The 6,774-nt window shown below is 45.5% G+C and overlaps 1 pseudogene; it reads left to right on the top strand.

Annotated features, from left to right (window-relative positions):
* Positions 1-1,550: 1,550 nt before the first annotated feature.
* LOC118575947 lies at positions 1,551-4,781 on the top strand (annotated as a pseudogene).
* The last annotated feature ends 1,993 nt before the right edge of the window (positions 4,782-6,774 follow it).

The raw sequence follows: 6,774 nt of genomic DNA, 5'->3' as shown, positions 1-6,774 counted from the left end.
AAGAAAATGCCTAAATGAACAATATTTGTCCAAAGTTGAAACCCTGCCATACCCGGTGGGTAGAACTCATCTTTTTGCCCACCCTGTAGTTTTTTGGTTTTTTTTTTTCAGCAACATACTTAACAACTCTCTACTGCTTCTACTATAATATAAAATGTGATCCAATCATTTCCCCTCTCAGTCCTCCCGCCAGCAATCATAAACTCTAAGCTCTCAGGAAAATATTACCATTTTGAAGGTGTTTGAATCCCTCACCATAAGCTTAACCACTTTAAATGCTTACAAATTTCTCAGGTGAAATGTGTGATAATATTAATAAGTGAGATGTGATAAAATTTATTTAAAAGCATGAACACTGAAAGACCGATTAACTTAGTTAACAATATTTTCCTTTTTAAAACTAAAATGTAATAACACAACATCCATTCAATAAACATGACTCTCCTATGACTGTGGATGCAGCACTCTACGAAGGATTCAATGACATTTCAAATTACTGAATGTAGGTAGCACCTGTGTCAACCCAGTGAAGAGTCAGAGGTAAAAATGTACATTTATATTAGTGTGGTGACCCATGCTTTCAATCTCAGCAGTCAGGAGACAGAGGCCTGATGAGCCTCCCCAACCCTCAAACAAAAGTGAAATTGTCTGAAGATGTCAATAAAAATCTTACCCCTTTGGCTAGAGATATGGCTACACTGTTAGGACCACCAAGGTTGAAGTCCTAAAAGTTTGGGAGTGCACAACCTCCTGTGCATCACACTCCATGGTTTCTAACACCCTCTTCTGGCCTCCACAGACAACTGCATCCCAACATTCACAAACACATAGACACACAAACATATATATATATATGTAAACAAAAAATAAAAAAATGAATCTAAAATTATCCTTCCTGTATATTTCAGTGAGGCTGCATTTCCTACACTGCACATAAAACTAAAAGGTTAAAAAGAAGAATCCAAAGCATCACTAGTAAGAAATATGAGAAGAAATATGAGGATAAGGACAGGCAGACATGGAAAAATCTCTTATTTTCACCATATCATTACATTTTGGAAAATAGTTGTTCCTTTTTGTAACCATTCTGCTTTCATGCACTCTATCATTAATGTAATCAATGAAGCAAATGTTCAAAATCCTCAGTTCCCAACATAGTGAGCATAGATAGATATATAATCCACAAGCATAAATACCTTTGAGGGCCAATTAACTTCCAAGACTCTATAGACATCTATAGACATGTCAAAGTTTGAGAATTGATGACTCAGTGGCCTCTAGGCTGGACTCAGAAGAGTATTGTGACCAGGATGAGGACAACAAAGACCAGACAACTTTTCCCCAGACACTGCTCCCAGGATACCAGGTCCCAGAGCTGGGGCTGAGCAGGGCCCTAGAGATTCCTCTGCCAGGAGTTCATCTTTTCATGACCCAATCTCAATGCTTCATTACCATTGGGAATTCTTAGAGAAGCCAATCAGCCTCACACATAATACAATTATAAAATCAACACACACTAGCAGAGACTCAGTGTCCACTCTTCAAGCAGGATGAAGACCATTGTCCCTGAGGCTCTCCTCCTGCTGGTCCTGGCTGACCTGGCCCTGACCAGGCATCTAGTGGGTGAGTGTGGGTGTTAGGAGGGAAAGGATCTAACCTGGAAGACAAAATGAATTCACCCCTGGGCTGTAGTACAGGAAGGTCTGTCTCTTCCCTAACCCAGCCAGGACCTGTCCCTTATTTATTTTATATACTATCCCCTGTCCCTGCTCCCTGCTCTCCTGGGAAGAATGTGGGGAGCAGCATAGGGTGCTAAGTGGGGTGTCGAGATCTAAAGGCCCACTGCACCTAGGTTCACACTGGCTGAACTATTTCCAAACTCTCCTCACCTGGCCTGGCCTTGTGGAGCCCCAGTTCATCGTTGTGACCTTTGTGGATGGCACACAGTTGAGAGATTCAACAGCAGAAAAGAACCTCTGAGGATGGGACACTGTGCACCATGGGTGGATCAGCAGAAGCCATAGTACGGCAAGTGGAGGACACAGCAGGCCCTGAGAGAAACCCAAGTGTTCATAAAAAGGCTGAAGAAAATGCTCGACATTTACAACCATAGTGCAACTGGAGAGTGAGCCCAAATCAGAAATCCCAAATTTCAAGCTCCCAATGGGGTGGCCCTAGTGTGTCATGTTTGAGATTTACCCCAGTGAAATGTGACCCATGGAGACTAGGCTGAAGAGAGCCTTGGGACACTGACCTGGCTTTTTGTGCAGTTTAAGTCCAAATCCACTCATTTAGAAAGGAGAGGGAGAGAGGGAAGAAGGGAAGGGGGAGAGAGCCACCGGAGGGTCCCACAAAGGGACCCGGCCAATGGTAGTGGCTGCGAGTGAGGGCTTGGCCAGGATGCCACACAATTCAGAATCTGTATGGCTGTGATTTGCTGCCTGGAATGTATTCCAGTTGCCAACAATTTGAATTAAACTTCAACCACCACGATTACATCACCCTGAACGAGGACCTCAGCACTTGGACCTCCGTTGGCAAGGCAGCTGAGATGCTCAGGCTTGAGTGGGAGGAGTCAGGTTTTTCACAAGTGGTGAAGACTTACCTGGAGAAACAATGTGTGCAGTAGCTCCTCACACAGCTGGACTATGGGAAGGAGGCTTTGCTGAGAACAGGTAAGAACAAATACTGCCCCATCTGCTCTGAGACTGGAGCCCTTGTCCTCTGAGGATTTCTCCTCAGCAGGGAGCAGTAGAATACTATCTCAGTCTTGCATCAAAGGGGGAAGAGTGCCATGGGTTTCCTAATTCAATAAGAGAGAGGGACTCTCACAGAGCTAAGCCTTCTCTCAGGACACTTCAGTTTTTCAATTAAACAGCAATATGATTCCACTTGCTTTGTGAACCACAAGCTCTCTCAGGCCTGTTTGCTGTCCATGTACTTTGGAGGTCTGAGCCCAATGTTGCTGAGTCTTAGTCCAAATCCAATCAGAACCAGAAGTCCATATTCCTAGACGGAGATCCAGAGTCTCCTGCTCCATGCTGGCTCATGATGAATCTGGAACTTTCCAAGGAATATTTTACCCTATTCTTATCCTGAGATTAGGCTGATGTGTGGGGTGTGCATCTTTCCTTTAAGTCAACTGTCCCTTCCATTCAAAACAAGGTCACATGAGCACTGATGGATCCCCAGGAAGGATGCAAAAAGCCTGATTTTTCCAATTTGTTCCCCTCAGAGATCCCACAAATACATGTGACTCATAAGCCCAGAGCTGATGGGAAAATCACCCTCAGGTGCTTGGCCCTGAACTTCTACCCTGCTGAGATTACTCTGACCTGGATGGAAGAGGGATGGGAACAACCATACACAGGACATGGAGATGATGGACACCAGGCCTGCAGGGGATGGGACCTTCCAGAAGTGGGCAGCTGTGGTGGTGCCTTCTGGGGAGGAGCAGAGATACACATGTCATGTGCAGCATGAGGGCCTGCCTGAGCCCATCACACTGAGATGGGGTAAGGAGTGGGTGTGAGCACAGAGCCTATCACAGAGAGAGGGGGAGGCTTTGGGAGAAATGGAGCAGGGTCATGACTGATAGCTGGAGGACAGAGGCCTCACTGTTCCTTCCATTCTCTGTCAGAGCCTCCTCAGCCCTCTGTCCCCGTCATTCCAGTTGTCACTGGCCTGGTTCTTGGAGCTGTGCTTGTGGGAGCTGCGGTGACTTTTCTGATGTGGAAGAGGAGGACTAAAGGTGAGGAAAGGGCAGGGTCTGAGTTCAAGTCTCCATGGCAAATCAAGTCCAGCTGAGACTGTGCCCTGCCACATGAGAGCCAAGATTCATCCACACAGTTGCTTATTCAGTCTTGTGCTGATGTGCTGACATTAACTCTATTGTGAAGGAAATAATCAACAGATTCATCACTGCAGTGGCAGAGGTGGCAGAGACCTGATCCTCAGCTCTCATAGGTCAGAGGGAAAGGTTCCTACTCAGAACACATGTCCAGGAGTCCAGTCAGTCCTCTTCATATATGATCTACTATTATGTTTCCCCATCTTTCTCTGGATCTGCAGTCACAGTTCTGGAAACTTCTCTGAGATAAGGACCAGGAGACTCCTCTAGGCCTTCTAGATCCTGATGCTTCCATGACCTCTAATAAAAGAGTTTATTCCCCGGGGTAATTGTGAGGCAGCTGTGTTCAGGCTTGCCAGTCATTATCACGGGGGCTCACCCCTGAGACACCTGTGGCAGTACATACAGGAGCCATGCAGGTTCTCAGCCAGCCTGTAGCTCCTCATCAGTTCCATCTTCAGAGGCCTTGACTTGGTCTTGTTTTACTTTCCCACGGGGAGGGGGTGGTGGTACGGGGGAGGTAAAGTTCCTAGGATGTCCAGCCTTCCTTTCCAGCTTTAAAAAGTGACACCCTAAAGGGCCTGGTGTGGGACAGGGAGAGGCCAGAGGATAGAACTTTGGGTGTGGGCACTTCTGGGATTGGGACAGTCTGAGTGTGTGATGAGATGTTCAGAATGCCCCCATTTAAGACACTGATCTGAATTTCTTCCTTGTTCTTTTCTTCTACAGGGTAAGACAGCTGGACTGAGCCTAACAGGATTTGTTCTGGTTTCTCCTTTTCCAAGACCTCATGCCTTCTCTTTCTCTGTGATGGTGGCCATGTGTCTGTTTCCTCTGAGCAAAATGTAAGCAAGTGAGCTTTGAGCAACAACGGGCCCCACCCCCACCCTGGCCTTTGTCTCTTCCCCAGCCATCTCTCTTCCAATAGCGGCAGGGCTGGGAAACCCCAATTGCTGATTGTAGTTTAGTTTTCAATGAGCTACAACTTCTTGCTTTGTCTTTTTTCCCCCTGAGACAAAGTTTCTCCGTGTAGCTCTGGCTGTCCCGGAAATAGCTCTGTAGACCAGGCTGACCTTAAACTCACAGAGATCCGCCTGCCTCTGCCTCTGCAGTGCTGGGATTAAAGGCATGCGTCAGGTGCTTCTGTGCTTAATTAGGCTTTTTTTTTTTTTTTTTTTTTAATGATTGTGTAACTTCTTGCCAGAGTGGGTGTCCTAGAGACGAGTGAAAGGTGATGGAGAAAATAAAGACTCAGAATCTTATGGAATCGTGTGCTAAGTCCATTGCCTGTTGTGGCAGCTGGAGTGAGTGTGGAGTCAAGTGTGGCCTGGGCTGTGCACAGTTGTTGATCAGAACACCCTGGGCTTTCACACAGTCTCTTCCCACCTGGGTCATCTTTCCAGCTGCTCCAAAGTAACTCCTCATGTTAAAACTATGGTGATGTTCTGGAACTCTTTGTCTTAATCGGGGCTCTGGCAACTCCTCCTCACAGGATGGGGATGCTCTGTAGACACACTAATCCCCCGTTATGAACTCAGGATGTTTTCCTTGTTCTGGTTTGTAAAATTTCCTACTTTACTTTGCTAATATTTTCAGATGTGTCTGACCATCGCCCACCACTTCAGACAGCTGTTACTGACAAAGGCCAGTCTATTCCCGGTAGATTCTAGGGGACTGTTGCTGTCTGTCCTGCTGTCCTCCATCCCGAGGAAGTGGGCATCCCAGCTTCATCTGTTTCTGTTTCCTGTATCTACAGGGAGTGAGACCTATTTTTCAGTACTGAGTTGGAGTCTGATGTCATTCTCCCCAGGATCACCCCACTTTCTGACAGCACCAGGGGTGTGTCCTTCGTTGTCCTACAAGGCCCACGGACCCCTGACCAAGGAATCTCCATGGTGTTGTCATCAGACATTTTGGCGTCACAGCCTGGTTTCTGACAACTGTAATAAGCTAGAATTGGCCAATACAATATGAGGATTAAACACAAGGACAGTGGAAAGAGCAGAGAAAGGGCGTCTCTTAAATATGGCCGCAGTGGAAAGAAGAGCAAACAGAACTACTGACTCATTCTGAGTCTTCGGGTTCATCTCTTGGTCCTGACATGAGTTTCAGGTTTAAATATAGAGAAAGAGGACACCCCCACCTTTTTTTTTTTTTCCTCTCAATTTTCCTATTTTACTTTATTAATAAACCAGAGAATTCTGGACCTCACTCATCTCTTCTCACAGCAGTTACCTAATTTCCCCAGTTTATTCCCTGGAGATTCTCTCTATCTGTGCCATTGTATCCTCCTCTATCATGGGTTTCTTATCCTTGAACTCTGGATTTTCCCACTCCTAACTTCTAAGTGCTGGCATTAGAGGTGTGTGCCACAACACACCAGCCTCTGAGAAGTTGTAAACTATGTCTACTTATCTATGTCTATAAGAGTTGGCACAGATTTGGCAAGTGATTTATACTGGTAGGAAGTGTATAATTACTGTGTGAATTTCTACTTATCTATCTATCTATCTATCTATCTATCTATCTATCTATTTATTTATTTTCGAGACAGGGTTTCTCTGTGTAGTTTTGGTGCCTGTCCTGGATCTCACTCTGTAGACCAGGCTGGCCTTGAACTCACAGAGATCCACCTGGCTCTGCCTCCTGAGTGCTGGGATTAAAGGCATGGGCCACCACAGCCCGGCATGAATTTTTATTTTTATTGTGGTTATTGTTGCATTAAGACATGGTCTCATGTAGTTTAGGATGGTCTTGATCTTCTGATATTTATGCCTCTTCTTCTGAAGTGCTGGAATTAGAGGCATGCAACTACCATGTCCTGTTTCAATATGATAATTTTGCAAATATACTCTTAGAGAATAAATTTAGTAAAAAAAAAGGGGAGTGGGCCATTAAACAGCTTCATGAGTAGCATTAGTCTC

The sequence above is a fragment of the Onychomys torridus genome, unplaced genomic scaffold (assembly GCF_903995425.1).
Source record: "Onychomys torridus unplaced genomic scaffold, mOncTor1.1, whole genome shotgun sequence".
Classification (NCBI taxonomy): Eukaryota; Metazoa; Chordata; class Mammalia; order Rodentia; family Cricetidae; genus Onychomys; species Onychomys torridus.
The sequence above is the reverse complement of the archived record's forward strand: the minus strand, read 5'-3'. Positions and strand labels throughout refer to the sequence as shown.